Source organism: Pleurodeles waltl, chromosome 4_1, assembly GCF_031143425.1.
Source record: "Pleurodeles waltl isolate 20211129_DDA chromosome 4_1, aPleWal1.hap1.20221129, whole genome shotgun sequence".
NCBI lineage: Eukaryota > Metazoa > Chordata > Amphibia > Caudata > Salamandridae > Pleurodeles > Pleurodeles waltl.
The window spans coordinates 925,197,412-925,218,102 of NC_090442.1; positions in this window are offsets into that span (position 1 = coordinate 925,197,412).

The window sequence follows — 20,691 nt, forward strand, 5'->3', positions numbered from 1 at the left end:
CTTTGCCTGTGTTTACACAAAGCATTCTCCACTTCCCGGGGTTTGTTTGGGACCAAGGCAGGAAAGGCAGGTTCTTGTGCACTACAACCACTTTCCTTTGAAGTTTGCCTACTTCAAAGGCAGAAATGAGTATATGTATTGGGCTTCTGAGACCACAACTTCAAGACATTTCTGGACTGAGGACATTCTGCCAGGAAGAAGAGCTGAATGCTGTAGGAGGAACAGCCACCCTGTCTGTTCCTTTTTGCGCTGGCCTGCTGCTTTCTGCTTCTGTCCTGTAAGTGAAACGACTGGACTCTGCTTTCTACATCCTGCTTTCCAAGGTTCTCCAAGGGCTTGAACTGAGCTTGCCTCCAGTTAAGAAGTCTCAGGAACATCAAAGACTTCATCTGCTAGTGCCATGACTCTTCTGCAGAGTCATGACTTGCCAAGTGGTGCCAAACCCAGTCCATGGGCCCTTGGAGGTGGAAGCTGGTGCCCTGAGGAAGAAAATCCATACATCGGATCGCCACACCTGAAAATGAACAGATTGCTGAGCTTGTCGCGTAAGTTCTCATTATCCTTATGAGACTACTGGATTTGGGCAGCAGAATCACCTGTACTACGGGGGACTGAGTTTTTTCCTGCACCATGTGACGCCTGTCGGCCTAATCCAGGTTTTGTTCCGGCTAACTAGCAGTGCCTCATCTCCACCGAACAGCAGGGATGATTGGGCAACCGGGTGCATGACACAAATGACTCCTCAGGGAAATTGTGGTCACTCAGATCTCATCCATTTCGCTCAGTTACATTAGTCTCACATATGCAAGGACAATCAGATGCAGAGTATAGTTCAATAAAGTTTTATTGAAGTAACTGCGTCTTAGATAATAAGGCATGCATTGCAATAACTAGGACGATGAAACACAAGATTAAATTTGTGAATAAAAGACAAAAATAACGCTACCATGTTGTCACTAAGGTGTTTAAGAATAGTTCATACCTAGGCTATGTTAGAGCACAGCATGTTAAGCTCTAATTCTGCCCTTCAGGTTCCCCCTGGGAAGACATCATCCCTCATTCCTGAGCAAGAGGCCTGTGGAGACAAAGCATACCACTTTTGCTGGCAACCTATCTTACTGCAACCTTGAGAAAGGCACAGAGGGAAAGAAATGTCTTGTTTAAGAACGCAATGTTGGCCTACGCGAAGAACAGCTAGATAGAGAAAATAAAACAAGACCGCAAATGTGGCTACTGTTAAAATAATATAACAAATATAACAAAGCTAAAATACAACATATCTAGGTTAAAGTGGAGGCGGCAGGCCTTGGTTGCTAAAGTAACATGTATAAAGCTATAGCTAAAATGGCTACACAACAAGCTTGCAGCTGAAGAATCAATGCAGCACCTGCCTTGCGACTAAAGAATTGACGCAGCACCTGCCTTGCGGTGGAAGGATTGATGCAGCGCCTGTAGGACCAATGCAGCTCCTGTTCAACTATGGCTCTGTCATCCCCATGTGTCGGGATTTTACACGCATTGTCCCTGGCCATCATTTTTGCATTGACCCCTCACTGCAGCAAGGAAACCTATGCATCCCCTCCCCTAGGGGGAGAGCTGATGCATCAACTCCCCTGCCAGTAAGGAACCAACGCATCACCTCTCCTGCCAATAAGGAACCAATGCATCACCTCTACTGTGAAGCGAGAATCACCGCATCACCTCCCCTGTCAGTAAGGAACTGACACATCACCTCTCCTGCGCAGTAAGAAACCAATGCATCTCCTTGTTTTCCGGTGCCTGACATCCTCTGCGGCCTGCATCGTCTTTGTTTTTGATGCATCCACGGTACTCTGTGTTAAAAAGAGACAACCCTTGATTACTATGGATTAAGACTCTTTGCAACTTTTTAAATGTGATATCTTTGTTTGTGCATGCTGGACTTTTGTTGTTTTGTTCTTGTTTAACTCAGATACATCTTGGCTATTTTTCTAAACTGGTGTCGAGTGCTGTTGTAGTGTTTTCACTGTGTTACTGTGTGTATACTTTACACATTGTCTCTGAGAAAAGCCTGACTGCTTGAGCCAAGCTACCAAGGGGGGTGAGCAGGGGTTATCTTAGGTGTGTGACTCCCTTGCCCTGACTAGAGTGATGGACTAGAGTGATGTACCCTACTTGGACATGATATAAACTGACAGCCAACTAGAGACACCCATTTCTAACATTGTTGAACAGTGTATGCAACCACATACTGTTTTTTTTCCTTCTTTTTGACCTTTTTCTTTGTACCTTCTGGAGTTTTTGTGCAACCTCTAAGTTTCATCCACAGTCATGTCTCAGTCTGGTGAGCGAGCAGCAGTTATTATAGATTTGGAGTTTGAGCAGGAGCGTCTGCAAACCTATACAGTGACTCAGCTAAAAAGTTCTGCAAAGAGTTCAGGTATCCTTTTATAGGCCTGACTAGAAAGGAGGAGCTGGTAAAGGCACTGAGGGCCAGGTTGGCAGCCAGGTAGGCTGGTGAGCATGCAGAGGTGAACAGTGTTGATCTGGAGGACCAGAGTCCACATGGTGATTTTGTGACACAACAGGATCTGCCTGGGGTGAAGGCACTGTCTAGCGCAGGAAGTAGTGTTTCTTTCAAGGGTCTGACCCCAGATCAGCTGGAGACAGGCGGGAGGGTAAGAAGCCCTCTTTGGAGATTGAAAGGCTCTGGTTGAAATAGAGAAAAATAAACTGGCCGTAGAGGAAAGACTTTTGATCATGGCTCACAAGCTGAGCTTAAAGCAGCTAGACTTGAAAGGCAAGGCCATCACGGATGGTGGCAGAAGTTCTCCAGTGCGGTCTGAGGGGAAGGTGTATATACCCAATGATGTGGTGAAAGATGTTGACATGAGTGATGGCATTAAGCCATTGTTCAGGAGGTATGAGGTAGCACTGAGAATGAACAGGGCCCCAAGAGAGATTAGGGGGCAGGCCTGTGGAAGTATTTCTCAGTGGAGGGGAGGGATACCTTGTTGGCCTTAGAAGCAGTGGATCAGATCAGGTACCTTGCCATGAAGGAAGCCCTGACCAGGAGGTATGGTCTCACCCTGACAGTTACAGGGTCAAGTTTATGGAGAGTGGTAAACTTGAGTCACACACTTGGGTAGAGTAATGTGATTCTTTCTACAGAGTACTGGATGGTTGGGTGAAGGGCAGCAAGGTAACAGACTATCAGCAGTTGTGCAATTTGTTAGAATGGGAGTACTTGCCTAGTTATTGTTTAACAGAGCTGCACCAGGACTTGTTTAACAGCAAACTTACTGACCCCAGGAAGCTTGCCAAGGAGGCTGGCTGCTGGCTCAGCACCAGGGTTCAAAATAAGTTATATGTGGGAGGCTCAGCCAAGGGTGGGCAGGGTCCTCATCTGAAGAAGGAGGGGGAGCTCAAGGAGGCACAGATAGGTCCCAGGAAAAAGTTCCCATGTCCCTTCTGACAGGAAAGAAGGAGGTTCTGGTGGGCGATGGACCAGGGCACCCCATTTTCAACCCCATTGCTTTTGAGTATTCTCAGCTAGGACACAAGAAAGGGGACTCTGTCTGTCCTAAGAAACCCCCCACAGATGGCCCCTTTACAGGGATGGCCAATATGCCATTAGGGGGACATAATCACAAGGGGTAGGGCATAGAATATGCTGTAATCTCCCATACTTGGGAGGTGAACTCAGAGGGAGAAATGGTGATCCCAGAGGGAGGGAGTCATCACTTCCATTAGGTAAAAGTGGAGGGGGTCCCAGTCACTACTCTGACTGACACTGGAGCTAACTGGACCATGGTTGTGGAAAGGCTATTTTCCCCAGAGCAGTATACCAGCCAGGTGTGTAGAGTGACTCCAGCCCATGGGCAGGACTCTTTCTGCCCTATGCCTCTGGTGCCACTAGAGTGGGGTGGGGAGGTGACCAGGGAAGGGTTATAGTTAGTTCCCAGATGTCCATAAACTGCATTATGGGGAATGAGTTGCCCCCGGTGTCAGGGTAACTGAGAAGGGTGGCCACCAAAGGTGCCCTACCAGATCAGTTTTCTGGGGGTACCCCTCCAATGCAGAAAGTACAGGACCACAGCAAGAGGGACAGGAGAAGGGAGAGCCCACCTCTGTCCTCTGCTCAGCCTGTTGGTACAGACCCAACGATGAGTGATACCACCCCTGAACTGATAGGAAGTGAAGTAGAAAACAGGTGCAAGGCATCTGGGGCTACTGACCCCCCACTTTTCGACACCACAGAGGCTAGAGACCCCCGGGTAGTCTGGGGCCTGGCTTTTGATACTGACATCTGACTGTGGTCTATGTTGTTTTTTGTCCTTGTGATCAGAGTTTTCCCTGGGTTGGGGACCAACGTCAGATCCAAGGGGTGGAATGGGTCACATCACATTGTTGCCCATGGTTGTACTGTCTGCCTACAGAGATGCATCTGTGAGCAAGGTAAGGTTAGGTGCCGCACAGATGGAGTCCACAGATTAGGAGAAGTGTTCCCCCTGGGTTAGTTTAGTGGGCCCTGAGAGTGTAGCCGGAGGGATCCACCTGGGTCCAGAAAGGCAGAGAACTGGCAAGAGCCCTTGTATTAGTGGGCCATTGACCAGGTTTCATTGCCCAAAAGGGGGAAGTCCAGCAAGGTGTTGATTGGCCTACACTGCCTTTAGGCTGGGAGATACTTGTGTTGGAAATGACCCTTTCTGAAGGGTTTCCCTGTCCTTTTGGCTTCTGACTCCTCTTTTAATCAAATGCTGAATTTTGTTTTTCGCTGGTTTTAGGACTCTGGGCACAGTTTCAACTGCTGACCAGTGCTAAAGTGCATGTGCTCTCTGTCTAAATTGTATTGGTAATTGGTTTATCCATGATTGACATATTTGATTTACTAGTGAGTCACTAGTAATGTGCACCATGTAGACCAAGGCCTGTAAATCAAATGCTACTAGTGGGCTTGCAGCACTGATTGTGCCACCAACATGAGTAGCCCTGTAAACATGTCTCAGACCTACCACATCTGTGTGGACAGTTTGGAACTGCCAGTTCGACCTGGCAAGTGTGCCCACTTACCAAGCCTAAACCTTATTTTTTACTACATGTAAGTCACCCCTAAGGTAGTCCCTAGACAGCCCCATGGGCAGGGTGCAGTGTATGTAAACAGTAGAAAAGGTACTGGTGTGTTTTATAAGTCCTCATAGTGAAATACTGCTAAATTTGTTTTTCACTATTGCAAGCAGCTGAGGCAACTCCACAATGGCGAAGGAGCATTACCCCACTGACTCAGAGCCAGCAGCTAAAAACTAAAGAAATATTTTACTATCCTTTTATTTTTCAGCTGCTGGCTGACCCAGCATGTGCAGGGAGTGGCGAGGCTGGGACATGGGAGGGGGGAAGAGAAGTGTAGTGCACTTAAATGTGCATATTCAATTTGGCAGGCTGTCTTAAGTTGGCCAGCCAGACACGTGCACTTAGGTTTCTCCAACTCAGCTGTATTTCAGAGCCGTGTTGGAGAAACAGCACAGACTCCCTGTGCCTGAGTGAGCTGTAAACCAGCCCGGTCAGGCCAATCCCCGAGCTGCTCCCATGCTTGGTAGTAGCTTGGTAATAGCATGAGAGCAGCGCTGAGATTGCACAGGACGTCTCAGAAGATATCCCATGGACTGCTGGGACCAGGAAGCAGAGGAGCGTATGTCAGCTGGCAGCATCAGGTAAGGGTTTTATTTATTTTTTTATATTAAAACCCGTGCTTCCTACATGCTCTCCCCCATGCGATCCCCCCAAATCCCTTCCACCCACCCCACTACTTTTAAATTGTGTTGGCCACCACTGATTGCAAGCCCTATCTCTCCGATAGGTTAACATGGGGATTGCCTTGAAATATCGTCAAAGTGTAATTCCCCAAGGGGAGCAGACAGAGATGTGGAGTTTGGGATCTCTGAACTCACAATTTAAAAAATAGGCCAGAATCAATCTCAATATCTCTACCCCTTAATTTCAGCAACTAGAAACGAGGCCTATGTCGGATCCTCCAGCCAAAATGTGTGTGTGCTTGAAATGTCTCTTTCTGCAGGGTTTCACTAATATTTTGGCTTCTGACCTCCTGTTTTGATCTTGTGCTGAATTTCATTTTTGCTGGCTTTAAAACTCTGGGCACTTTACTACTGCTGACTAGTGCTAAAGTGCAAGTGCCCTCTATCAAAATTGGTACAGGTAATTGGGTTATCCATGATTGGCATACTTGATTTACAAGTTAGTCCCTAGTAACATGCACTGTGTCTGCCCAGGGCTTGTAAATCAAATGTTAGTAGTGGGCCTGCAGCACTGATTGTGCCACCCACATGGGTAGCCCTGTAAATGTGTCTCAGACCTACTACAGCAGTGTCTAAGTGAGCAGTTTGAAACTGCCAGTTTGACCTGGCAATTGTACCCACTTGCTATGCCCAAACCTTCCCTTCTATTACATATATGTCACCCCTAAGGTAGGGCCTAAGCAGCCCCATGAGCAGTGTGCAGTGTATTAAAAAGCTAGGACATGTACTGGTGTGATTTATAGGTCCTGATAGTGAAATACTGCTAAATTTGTTTTTCATCATGGCAAAGCCTATCTCTCCCATAGGTTAACATGGGGATTGCCTTGAAATATCTTTCAAGAGTAATTTCCCAACTGGAGCAAATAGAAATATGGAATTTGGGGTCTCTGACTCACCATGAAAAAATACATCTTTTGGTTAAATTGTTTTTTAAACTGTAAGTTTACAAGTGCCACTTTTAGTAAGTGGCCATTTTCTTGCTTAAACATTCTGTGCCTCTGGCTGGCTGTGGAATATACTTCTGGGTCAGGATGACAGTTGGGCTGTTTGTAAATTCACTCTAGACAGTCACGCAAAGGGAGCTGAGGAATGCCCTGCATATCCTGATCCGTTTTCCTGGGCTGGAGTGGTGGGAGGAGCTGACACTTGCACCTGAATAGGGATGTGCCTGTCCTTAAATAGAGCAGTCTCCAACCCACTGGGGTGTGTCTCGGGCCAGAGTAGGAAAGGCAGGATCTTGTGCACTACAAAGAATTTCCTTTGAAGTTTCCCTACTTCAAAGGAAGAAATTAGTATTAGGCCTCTGAGACCACAACTTCAGAACACTTCTGAACAGAAGAAATTCCGCCAGGAAGAAGAGACGGATGCCAGAGGGGTTGCCAGAATATGCATTCTATCCAGGGGGAAATCAGACCTCTAGTTTCCACTTCAGTGCAGAGAGAAGTCAGACTGTGACTTGCAGGTTGAAATACCCAGAGCATAGTAATTATGATTTGGGCACACTTATGAGCCAAAGGCTACTAAATTATAGGGTGTGGTGGCGTGATGGATGATTATTTTGTTGTCAATAGCTGATAGAAATAAAGTGGTGGTACTCCCACAATCCTTTTATTTATTTCTTATTGTTTTGATCCACCTGAGTAAAACCTTTTGCAGAAATGCATGCAGAATACCGTTGGGAATAGCGTGGGTGGGAGGCACACCCAGGATTTGGTGGGCCATGATGAGTTTACCGTATGATTTCTGAAGTCCGGTGATCCAGGATCTCAAGCTTTGCTTTTGGGTTGCCCAAACCCATTATCCTGGCTTCTGGTACGGGAAGGGACACCCTTTGACACATGTGAGTATCGAGATAGGTCTGGCATCGAACTGCAACTGTGACAGGCTTGGCAGTTTCCTATGCACCAGAGGTGCCAATGAGAAATAACTCTCTTCTGTCAGTGACCTCCAAACACAAGGCCAGACATAACTGGAATGGCTGGAACTCTTTTAAATGGGTGACATGTTACCCATTCACTAGTTTATCTTTTTGCCCCAATTTAAGGAACTGGGGTCCACTAAGCCACCAGGATATTTTTTATATACTTAAGGATTCGATATATACCTCAATATTTTTTTCCTGCCTTTCCAGACGAATCACTGTGACAAAATGCAATATACTGGTTGATTGTCTCGCTATTACTGCAACGGGTCATGTCCTGAATGTATAAAATATTCGTTAACTAGAAAGCGGTGAAGTCAAACGGTGCCAGTTGGCATTTGGATGTAGGCTTAGGATTTACCCTTTTGGATGATCAATGGTGATTCTACTACTTTCGGACTAGGAAGCTGTCTCTTAATTTATAAGACACAGGCTGCTTGCTATATTTACAGTGGGTGTATTACATCCCTGAGCTGTTAAGGCCCTTTGGACTGGACGTAGTCCTACAGATGCCTGGGGGTAATTATCACTTTATACGTCTGGCATGGGATTGTACGCTGTAGCTAAGTACTGGCAGAAAATATGTGGTACACTTGCAGAGATATTTGGTGTAACATTTGACTCTTCCTCACTTGTGCCATTGCTGGGAATTCCTGCCAAGTGTCACACATCAGGAGTTAGACTAATGCATTTTGGTGCTGGTGTCAGTGTCACCACAATAAAATGCATTAATAACGTTTTATGGCGCCCCTGGAATCACCTGCACCGAGGTGCACTAAGAAGTTAGCTACATTAATATCAAGCAGCCTTCCAGCACTCTAAAACTGATTTGCCCTACGTCCTGCTTTCTCTGACAAATTGCCTCACTCATAGTTCTGGTACCTATGTCATAAATTCATACTCTATTCTAAACAAAGATAACATTTTCATTTTAAACGGCTGATTGATGGGGAAAATGACACAGACTTGCGCAGTTGTGTTTTATTCAACAGACCATGGAACCCCGTCTATTGTCAAGAAGGACAATGCTCATAAGCCTTGCCCTGTCACAGGTGGCCGCCGAGCTCTTCCTGTGTGGCTTTTTTTACTGCAAGAGAGGCCATCGATGAGGACTGACAGCATCCTGGCGTCATCGGAGGTGAGTGGAGCCCACCCCATGCGTGTCCGAGAGAAGTGGAAGCGAGAAACAGTGCTAATTTGGTTATTTTAGCTGATGAGTAATGGTCTCTGGCCATGATGTTGAGGATGAGTAGCATCTTCTATAACCGGTCTTCAGCCCCAAAAGACTACTGCATAGCCAATTAGGTTCACTTCAATCCTTCCTCATCTTGTGAGTCGTTGAAGTGTACAACTTTGTTTCGAGTCCCAACCATCTGATTGCCTCAAATGATTCACCCTTATGTGAATCCCTGAGATTTAATCTTTTTTATTTGGGCCTTCCACCTTCAAATGCCTTCTTATAAAAGATGTAGAAATGCTTATTCTTCTAGTTTGGGTTTCAAGAAAAACTCTTCTATTTATTTTGCTTTGAATGCCCCTAATTATGTGGGTCCAGAGTGTCTCCCACAATTGTGGGCTCCGCTTACCTCCGACGAGACCAGGATGCAGTCAATGGTTCTCTCCTTTCTCTTAGGAGTCACTTTCCAAGATGCTCTCTGCTGACTCAGCCTGCCCTAGCAATCAATTCTGGTTTGTACTGGTGGTGGAGGGGAATGTCTCAGAGAGTGGGGGCGAGCAGTGCAGAGTGGTTAAAAAGAGTGGTTAAAAATATCTGCATGCTTGTTGGTCTTTCGCCTTCAGGGAACTGCACATACAATAACACACACCTTAACTGAAAGATACATGCAACTCATGGGTGAGAAAGACACTCTTTTACATTATGAAACCTCAGCTGGTTAATGCAATCTCTCCAAAGATGTGTATGCGTGTGTGTGGGTCCAAAGAGAAATCGAAATGGAGCCTGGTTGACTCAGTAAGAAAATGTAACTTGGCTATTTATAGTGCTACGAAGTCACAGCCTATGACTGAGAAAGCACTTTGAGTAGCAAATCATTCAATGAATTACATACAATAAAATATATGTCACTCAAATTGTCACACATTTGGGTTTAGAGTGTCACTCCTCATTATACTGAAACCATGCAAATGTCACAAATAAGCAATTTGAAAACTTGGCAGCTATGGCTGGGATTTGTTATGGAACCGCCAATTTCTGTAAGACTGTTCTCTGCACTCATGCTAGTTTTGCCTAAAGGATAGTGGCTATCACCTGGGGAAAGAGGGCTGGTAAAGGAATGGCTACAATTTGTATTATTTTTCAATAACATACATATCACACTTTGTTTCGATCTCCAGGATCTTTAAAGTACAATACTCACAAAAACCATCAAGACAGATACAAACAAGATTTAGCAACATTTAAAATTCTTATTTGATAGACGTCATAACACGTATAAATCAGGGGAGGATATACCAGCAATAAAATCAATTAGTTAAAATTAATATAAAAGTTAAAACCTTGTGTACCTAGCAACATTGTGTCATGAATTTCTGTATGCATTAACCAACTTAGAAGGCTCGATCACAATAGTGCATAATTGTAGTGGCAAACCTGGCCAGGCATAATATGGCTCATAGCTCCCTGTAAATATTAATAATTCAAAGGACAGTGCAAAATTGCAGAAAGTGCAAGTAAGCTATTTAAAACTCAGCCAAACACAGGGTACAAATTAAAATAAAGTGCTGGAATAACAATGTGCAAATGGACAAAAGCAACTGGGACTAACACAGTATGGATTATATTTACCAGCCAGTCACTATTATGGAATTTGCCAGCTATCTGCAGTAATCTGGGCTGTTTTTATTTGTGTGCCTGAGCAATACAAAAATAAAGACTCTAGACATTGAAAATACTATTACTATACTAAGATCTGTGGAGAGAATTCTAACAGCCTACAAGTAATGACGAGTGCCCAGGTTCCTACACAGAGTAACTATCCACTTAGATCTTTGACTTTGATACGCTGGACAATAAAATTAATCTTTTGCTACAGAATTGCTGGGTCAGGAGGGACAAAACCCTAAACTGTACATACAGTTTTTATACCAGTGGTGGGATAATTTCATCAATAGTTGACTCACACCAAGGCAGTGGTTTAGCATCAAGAAAATCCTTACCAAGTAACTGCTGGAATGGATTATTTGAGAAATAACATATTCCCAATACATTTCTTTGAGTCCGATCTTTGACACTGCACATTCCTCTTCAGGAGATGCACCAAAGTTTTCACCCCCTCACTGTAAGATCTCAGCTCTACTATGGTCCCCAGTCGGTACCAGTAAATAGGAATTCTGCCCTCAATTTTATTTTGAACACGTGTATGGGCAAGATCAAAACAGAGGGGTACCATCTGTGTACTTGCCAGGAGATCCGAAAAAGACCTAAGAAACTTATTCTCAGCTTGAGTGAGTAATTGGATGTTTCTAAAGCTTCAGACCTCACAACTATAAAGAGTTGCACCTGAAGCCTTCATATTATATATTTCTAGGGCAGGGGCCATACTTTTTAGAAAAGGTTCTCAAATTAATTTTTGCTATTGAGCCTGAATACTGGATATTGGGAGTCTAGAGCTGTAATCCCCAATTTAAATTATGAGAAAGTATCATACCCAAATAATCGAAATGATATACCTGGTCAATTGCATTTGTAACCACTTTAAATATTCCCAGGGTACCTCACTGCCTGGCTGGACCAAAAACAATAAACGTTATGTTGGTGCTATTTATTTCCAACGCTCTCTCAGATCAAAACATAACAAAGTGGTCTAGGAGCTGTTGCAGACCCTGAGAAGACTTGGACAACACAGAATATCATCTGCAAACAGGAGTGCCAGATGCCTCCTACTGCTTAGCTTGGAGGAATCACAACCATCTTTATTCCATCACCCCACCACCCCATTTATGTAAAGTGAAAAGAGGGTGGGGACAAGCACACATCCTTGCTTGACCTCTTGATGGATACCAAAACGGTTGGTTAGTTGGCCAAGATTACCCCACAAACCTGAGCAAACGTTTGTGCATGGATCCGTATAAGTAAAAAAAAAAAGGTGCAAAAATGCATAATGGACCATAGGAGGCATCCACACCCTATTTTGGACAAAGTGCGGGCTATTTTCCTAATATGAAATAAGAATCTGTGGGAAAACGTTGGTTTTAGGTAGAAATAAAACCCTTCATTGTGATAGCCAGAAAGAGTCCTATATTCAGTGATTAATGAAGTGAATAGGCTGTAACTACAGACTCCTCAAGGGAATTCTCAGATTTCAAGAGAATACCAATCTGTCAAATACCCATCCCCTGGAATATACAGAAAAATGATGGCAAAATGAATTGGTCTACTGCTTCCAAGATTGACACTGGTACAATGTCAGATGGATCACCTTCAATTCCTCCTCCTAGACCAAGTCACATTTCAGAGTCAGTTGACCTGCTATGAAGAATACTGCCTGCCTAGTATGTCCCCTCTGATTGTTTTTTTTGTTTATGAGACGTCTATGTCTTTGTCTCCTCCTGAGATCTTATACCAGCTCTGCTACATATGGTCATTTACAAAGTTATGCTCCTCCTTTTCAGTTCAGCCCTAGTACAGATGGAATGACTTGAGTGGGTCTGCTCATCAGACTGACAATGGAAGAATCACATAATAACAGCTGGAAAATGAAAGTGAAATTTGTTGTTTATGGAGGACACATTTGGCAGTTATCTAGGTATGCAGGTGGAGCATTTCTACATCTTAAAGTATCTCACATACTTTGAGTGAACTTCAAAAAAGCTGACAAGATGGCCCCTAAACCCTATTAATACCATATTAATAATTTAGCCTTTTTAGTGTAAAGATTGCCTGATGACAGCTGTTAGACCTGTCAGCCTTAGGGTGGTCTTCCTCCAAACGTTTTACCTGCTTGCCTCCATTTTGTCTGGATTTTTGCTCTGTTGGCCTTAGGACTCTGTGGAGCATATTTAAGAAAAATGGTGCTGCACAAAGTGCAGCGCCACTTTTCTTGTGCCCCTTAGCACCCTCTTAATGTCACCAAGATGCGCTGTGTTTAAAATACGGTGCATCATGGCGGTAGTTAGGGGACTAACATCAGAATTGTTGACGCTAGACCTGCACTTTGCAGGATTATTGTCAAATATTCTGACTCTTAATCCTGCAAAGCACCCTGAGGCCCATTGTAACCAATGGAAGCCTCCTTTTAATACCTGCTCTGAGCAGACGTAAAATGTGCTGAAAAAAGTGGCGCAAGGAAATCTCTTAGATTTCTTTGTGCCATTTTTTTGGATCCCCCAAATGGGGATTGCCTCCTTTGCATACGTTATGTCTGCTGCAGACATAATGTAGTGCAAAGGGTTACAAAGTGGTGTAATACATGCATTGAGCCACTTTGTAAACATGGCACAGCGTTTTTGGCCTTCTAACCCCACATTAACATAAATAAATGACACTAATGTGGCATTGGAATGGTGCTATGGGCTCTTAAATATGCCCCTGTGTACTTTACCACTAATAATCAGTGCTAAAGGGCATATGCTCACTCCCCTAAACTTGGTTTGATTAGCAAATATTTAATTTACATATAAGTCTCTTGCAGGGTGGTATACCATATGGCCAGGGCCTCTAAATTAAATGCTACCAGTGGGCCTGCAGCAGTTTTTGTGCCACCCACTTAAGTGGCACTTTAAAACATATCCCAGGCCTGCTATTGCAGCCTGAAGGCAGTGCCCCTATGCCATGTCGACATGGCATTTAAACCTCTTGCCAAGTAATAAACTCACATTTTATTACATACAAGTCACCTCTAAGGTAGGCCCTAAGCAGCCCATAGAGCAGGGTGCTGTGTTATGAAAAGGTAGGACATGTACTTTTTAGTTTTGCAGGTCCTAGTAGTGAAAAACTCCCAAATCTGTTTCTAGCTATTGAGAGGCCTATCCCACTCAAATTTTAACATTGGGGATTCCTTATTAAAATTAATAAGTTGTCATTCCTAAACCAGAGGAGGTAGATATGTCCTGCTTGGTACCTATGAACCTGTAATGATGAACCCTCTTTAAATGCAAAGTCGAATTTTCATCACAAGTTTGAAAATGTCAGTTTTAAAAACTGTCCCTCTGTGCCTGTAACTTGCTTTAGGTCATATGACTGGGTGTAACTGACAGTTGCAACTTTGTGAATTCACCCCAGACAGCCACATAATAGGGGAATTAGCAGAGCCTGCATGAGCCATTAACTGACTTGATAGGGGACAGAGCTAAGTACATCCCCACTTGCAACTGCATAGGCTGGGCTCCGCCACCACAAAATATGCTTAACAACTCTGTATTTTCAGTGCAGCCAGCTAAGAGCCAGAGCAGGGGATGCAGGAAATTCCTGGAACTTCAGAGAACCCTTCTGGAAACTTCTCTACCAGAGTATAAAAAGAGCACTCTCAGACCTGCTACTCAGTTCACTGTTGGACCTGTGGAAGGACACACAGAGGACTGCCTGCTGCTGTAACTTCTGTGTTCTCTGCCAGGCGGCTGCTGTACCTGGAAGGACTGCTTTGCTGCCTGGAGCCTCCTTGAGACCTTCAGAGACCAGCCCTGCTGCAGAGCCAGCATCACCACCTACACCCAGGACTCCTGGCTGGTTCAGCTCTCCTGTTTTGAGACACAGGGACATAACAGGCTGCCACCATCTTAGGCCTGCACCTGGACCCAAATTGAGTGAGTCTTGCACCCTCAAGAGGTCTCCCTCCACTCCTGGACCCTTAGAGGTGGTGCTAAAGGCGCACAGGAGGCCATTTTCTAAAAGTGAGGACTTGCTATTTTGAACCTTAAACTTTAAAAATTTAGAACTCTGGTTCTTCTAATTGGATTTTTATGTTTTTTGTGTCAAATAATTTATTACAATTTTCTCTGTTTTTCTAAATTGGTTTGAGATTTTTATTGTGTTGTGTTTTCACTGTGTTGCTCTTTGTGTACCACATACATACCTAACACATTGCCCATGTTTAGCCTGACTGTTTTTTGTGCCTAGCTACCCAGGATTAAGCACATGTCAATTTAATTACTTTTTTTGGCTCACCCTGTTGCTTGACCAGGCTTCACATCCCAGTCAACCAACAACCCAATTTCTCACAACAGCCATTGATGCAAAATCTACTGTTTATGTAACGTGGCAGAAGAAGGTCTCATTTCAAGTTGAAACTAGGTTCTCTTTTTGAAACTTGACTTTACAAAGGCAGGAGTCATGTCCATGTGGGTTGTGCGTCAATGGATGATGCTAGTCTGGGTAGAGGCATACTTATGCCTCTTACCAGACTAGCATCATCCTTTGACAAACAACCTCCTGATCCCCCTATGATGCCCAGCCGGCATCTTGGTATGGAGCTAGCCGGTGGTTTACTTTTTCACTCAAAACTGTTTTAGCGCAGTTTTGTGTGAAAAAAGTATAAGTCAGGGCCTTAGTTTTTTATGATGGTGTTATATGTATCTACTAAAGGCATGCAAGTACTTCACTTTGCAAATCCATGCTCTTTTCAGTGGATATTGAGAAATAGCCTGAGAAAATAAAAGAGAGTTGGACTTTCTTGTCTTCTGCTGAGAGGACTTCCAGCTTGACATCTGGAAGAAAACCACAGTCAGACCTGCAGAAAACAGCAAGATTATTTTTCATCAACATTAAGCTTTTTCCATTGATTTCAATCCAATAGTTTTTGGTGTTTTCTAAGGGGACACTTTTTTTAAAACAATTGTTTCATTATCTGCATTAAATCTTTTCTAAAATGTGGGCATTGAGGTGGAAATGTCCCATGGTTATTTATAGGGAAAATGTAAAAAATGTGCTACGGTTTTAAAAGAATACTAAAAGTCTTTTTATATAAAAAAAAATGTATACAGGTTAATTTTTTATGTTTATTTAACTGTAGAACAAAATAAAAACACTACAGCAATATTAACTTAGTTTTCATTTATATATGTAAGTATTTTAATTAAATTAAACAAAAACTATTTGAACAGATTCATTTAAAAGCATCCCTTGTAAAATGTTTGCATTTATTTACTGTGCATTAATAATTACAAAACATTATGTATAGGAATCATTACAATTATTTTTAAAATGTTAATAAAATAAAAGTTTGAGTTAATTTTAAATTACAGTAAGGGTATTCAAATATTTTATCATTAATCAATATTTACTTTTAAAATATAAATACATTTATCGTTCAAATTAATGTATGTATAATTTTAAAAAGTTCAAAAAGATGATTTCAAGTCCGTAACTTCATTATTTTCTATCGGAGGATGTTGCAGTATCAATCATTGGCAATGTGTGGGGTTGGAGTTACTACTGTTCCTTTATGGATGCGGTAATTTAGGGCCTCATTAAGAGTTTGTCAGTCCGTGGATCATCATGGCGGTGTTGCTGGTCCGAATGCCGTCGGATTGGCGGTCGCACCACCATGTTATGAGTCATTTGGCCCTATGGAGCAAAGACTGCCACGGTCCCACCGGCATCGCCAGGCAGCACAGACCACCGCAGTAACGGGGCAGCACAAATAGGCCGACGGAGCCTGTGTTGCCGCTGAACACATTATGAGGTTGCACACTTCCAGTGTGACCTTGGTAGTCGAACCACCATGTCTCAGCAGGAAGAAATGGGAAGTATAAATGGAAACACTCATCTGTAGGCAGCCTCATACGTCAAGTGCCACCATGGAGCCCATCCCACACATCCTGGCACTGCTGATAATCATCGATGGAGCACAAAAAACACCCCGCTGTGGGCGCACCGACCGTAAAAATACACAGCTACCTGTGTCATTACACTCAACAATAGATCACGCACCATCATCTACATCATACGGGGGCCACGCAGCGGGCACCATGTCTCATTGTGTCCTACATTGGAATCAGACACAAAGAAGGACACATTCACAGTCACAAAATACCCCCTTTGTGAAGGTCACTACCACTGCACTGCAACAGTACACAAAAGTACACTTCTGCTCATCTCAGACACAGAAGTGAAGTCTACACAACATTGTCGCACACAACACCAACAACACAGCAACATCACATATCTACAAACACAGCTCACACACTCATATCCCTCACATGCCATGGACTGTCCTCACATTCAACACACATATGTATGGATGAGGCATGGAACACAAACACCACTCCCTGTGAACAGGCCCACAATGAACACCCACATCACCCACATTGCAACAGACAAATATACAAAGCTCACTATGCAAACAATACCTGCACAATAGGGATGGCAACATCAGGAGCACTCAGGGAAGGAGGCTGCACTGGGACACATGCCACTTTGCACATGCTCCTTAACCAACATTTGCACAGGAACTAGCCCTGCATGTATTTCAGGGACCAACAACACTAGACCCAAATGATATGCCTATCTGCACAATGTGGAAGTGCAAGTCCACAAACCACACACAATTCCAAATGCTTGGGACATACCCCTAATTTAAGGAGCTGCAAGGTACACACATCAAAATGGGCATAAGGAAAGGAAGCTAGCACAATTGAACACACTCCATGTCTGCACAAACACAACTCAAGCTGCCACACATTAGATAAATCCATAATCCATAAAAGGAGGACAAGTCTAACACCATAAATGCTCACATTGGATAACACAAGATGAAATACTTACCATACCAAACAGTACACAATGCCATGATGTCACCATTGCATTAAAACCCACATATCCATACAGTCAACATATACCCTTGTCTTAGGGGAAACCAGTATTACCCAGAAAGTCAGATACTGCAAAACAACAGCAAATGGATCAGCTAGCAGGCTGAAACACACAAAGCTCTATGGTAGGCAGACAACACAAGTCGCTTAAGAACACCATAAAGGTAGAAAAGGAATTGCAGGACAAATGTGTACCCCAAAAAGTCAACTTTTGGGGTTTATTAATTTTAAACAGAAAAAGTCCAAGGCCATTGGCCATTCCATTTTGTTACACACAGGCACATCACTGTGGTGTCACTTGACTCCTAGTTGCCATGGAACCTCCACAGGAAGGGGCATCAAGTGGCAGGCGAGCACCCGAGGAATCATCTTTGGGGGAGGGGGTCAGATTTGGAAGGGGTGGGTTTGGGTTTGGGAGGTGCGGAATGCTTTTAGGATGGGTGGGCTTCTTCTTGGGGGAAGGTATTGGTGCTTGCAGTGGTGGCAGGTGTGACAGGGGAGGACTTGGAGGTGGAAGAAATGTGTTGGGAGGTGGGTTGGGGCCTCTTGTGTTTAGGACGGTGGTGGAAGGCACAGGGGAAAGGTCAAGGTCAAATAAAAAAACGTTCTTAGGAACACAGATGGTCAGCAGAAGGGTATAGGAATTTGGAGGTCGAGGGAGTGATTGTCTGCTGTGTTGGTCTGGATGTCATGGGTGTCTGCTTGTTGGGAGGTATGTTTGTGTTTGGTTGGTGTCTGTTGCGTGGGTGAGTGTGGGTCTTTGTGTGTCTTGGGGGCTGAGGGGTAGAGGTGCTGGGGGATGGAGTGGTGGATGTGTGTCTGCCTGTTGGGGTGGTGTCTTCAGGTATGCTGGATGTGGTGGATGTCTGTGTGTCTGTTTGGGTGGTGTCTGTGGGTATGGTGGTTGTGGTGGATATCTGTGTGTCTGTTGGGGTGGTGTCTGCAGGTATGCTGGGTGTTGTGTGTGTGTCACTGACTGTTGTGGTGGTGCCTAAGGGTATGTTTTATGCTGCGTGTAGGCCGGTGGGGGTGTTGAGTATGTCTGGGAAGTGGTGACTGATGTGTGTGTGGGTGTCTGTTGTTTGCTTGCATGCTGGTGTTTTTTGTGGTGCTTGTGTCTGTGTGTGTTGCTCTTGTGTGTTGAAGTGGGTGCATGTGGATCAGTCTGTGTACTTGTGGTAGGTAGGGGAATGGGGGATTTCGACTGGTAAGAGGGAGGTGGAGGGGGGAATGCATGGTGGGGGTGACTGGCTGTTGTCAGTGTGCAGGCCAGAACCTGAAAAGATCTCTGTAGGCCAGACATTGCACCATGAATGCCTTCCAGGAATGCATTTGTCTGCGGCAGATGGGATGACAGTCCCTGAATGGCATTCACAATGACAGTCTGACCCACAGAGATACTGCTCAGGAGGTCAATAGCCTCCTCACTGAGGGCAGCAGTGGTAAAAGGGGCTGGAGCAGAGGTGGCTGAGGCAAAGGAGATGCCTATCCATGTGAGTAGTCATGTGCAACTGGGTGAGGAGCAACTGGCAGGGTGGTGATGGAACGGGAGGTGGCAGACAAAGATGGCACAGGGGTACACCTCGATGGGTCTGCCACCACTAGGGAGTGTCCACTGCAGGAATAGTCCGATGATGTCTCTCGAATGGCACTCCCCTCAACCTCTGGGCCACTGGGTCCCTCTGTGTCCGTGGTGCCTTGACCCGAGGTCCCGTGGCCAGATGTGTCCCCACTCGGCTGTGTCCTGTCTCATTTGCTTCCCTGGGCTGATGCTACAAATACAAAAGAGAAATAGGGTCATCACATGTCCATGATCACACTTGAACAACAGCTCTGATTAGCAAACATTACCAAGATGTCAAGGAGGCCCCAGTAAAAAACTCCACCTAAGTGGCCCATACATGCACAATACCATATGCATGCATACCATCTGAACTATTAACAGTTACCCACAGAAAAATCAGGATATCAGACAAATGTAATTGTGTGCCTCAAGTTGTGCAATCACAGTGACCAATAAACTAGTAGGAGACCTCATCACCCTTAAAACTTTGCCCCATGGAGAAGACCTTAGTTATCTGTTCTCATACAGTAGTAGTTCAATACTAATTGCATTCCCACAGATCCCACACAAGGCCATGCACACATCTATTTGTCACGTACATAATGACCCAACAAAAAGAAATGATGCTTCAAAATCCTGCCATGTCGCTGACAAAAGTACAATAGCCTGGAGAAGGTGACATGGAAATACTCATGTCACACTGGAAGCAATTTCACAATGCACACTTCACCAAATGATATTTGTCCCAATGGAGTCATGGGGGTAGTATTATTGTTGCTCAGATAGGTCACACATTTGACATAGAAATGGAGACAGTAGACATCATGTGCAATATGTCAGGGAGAGATGTCCCTAACATCCACAACACAATGAATCAACAAGCCCCAGGGAAATCACCACTAATGTCTGGCACCCTTTACAATGACCTACTCTGAGTGCATCAGTAGACACCATTAGTCCCTTGGATGTTGGAGAGGCCCATAGATTTGCAAGTATTTGTTGAAGGCCCTCAACATGTTGCCAACTAGGAAGCTACATTAGTGTCTCCATTATGGCCATGCAGACCCAGATGTCTGTGGATGAATGGTTGTACCCAAACACATATGATTTCAACATAACTGCAAGTCACTCCATGATGCATGCCTCTAGTCAAGTCACAAAACTTACCTATTTCACATCTACAGTGCACTTTGCTACATGATGCTACATTAATGGCATAGAAATGCACATTGTGGCACAAAACTCTAGGCCTACCTGCCATGTCCCTCATTGCTACTGCAGTTGTACATGCCAAATGACATGCTGTGATGCATGAGGGTATGTGTCAGCCAATAAACAATGGTGGCACACTACTGTATGTGGCACATCATGAAATGTACCCCCATTGTAAATGTCATACTCTACTCACAAGCTCTCATGCACATATATGTGAGGGAATACAGATATCATCCCACCAACACAGGTAGACCATGCATGAAACATCAGCTTACACATGTTTTGCTAATGAGAAAGGGACACACGCTGACAGGGAGGCACAAGTAATGTTGGCAATAGTGATGGTACATAAATCATGTCAATGGACATTCCCCACTTAGCAAGGAAAAGTATTGATTGGTAGCTGAACCCAAAGTACAAAGTATACTGTG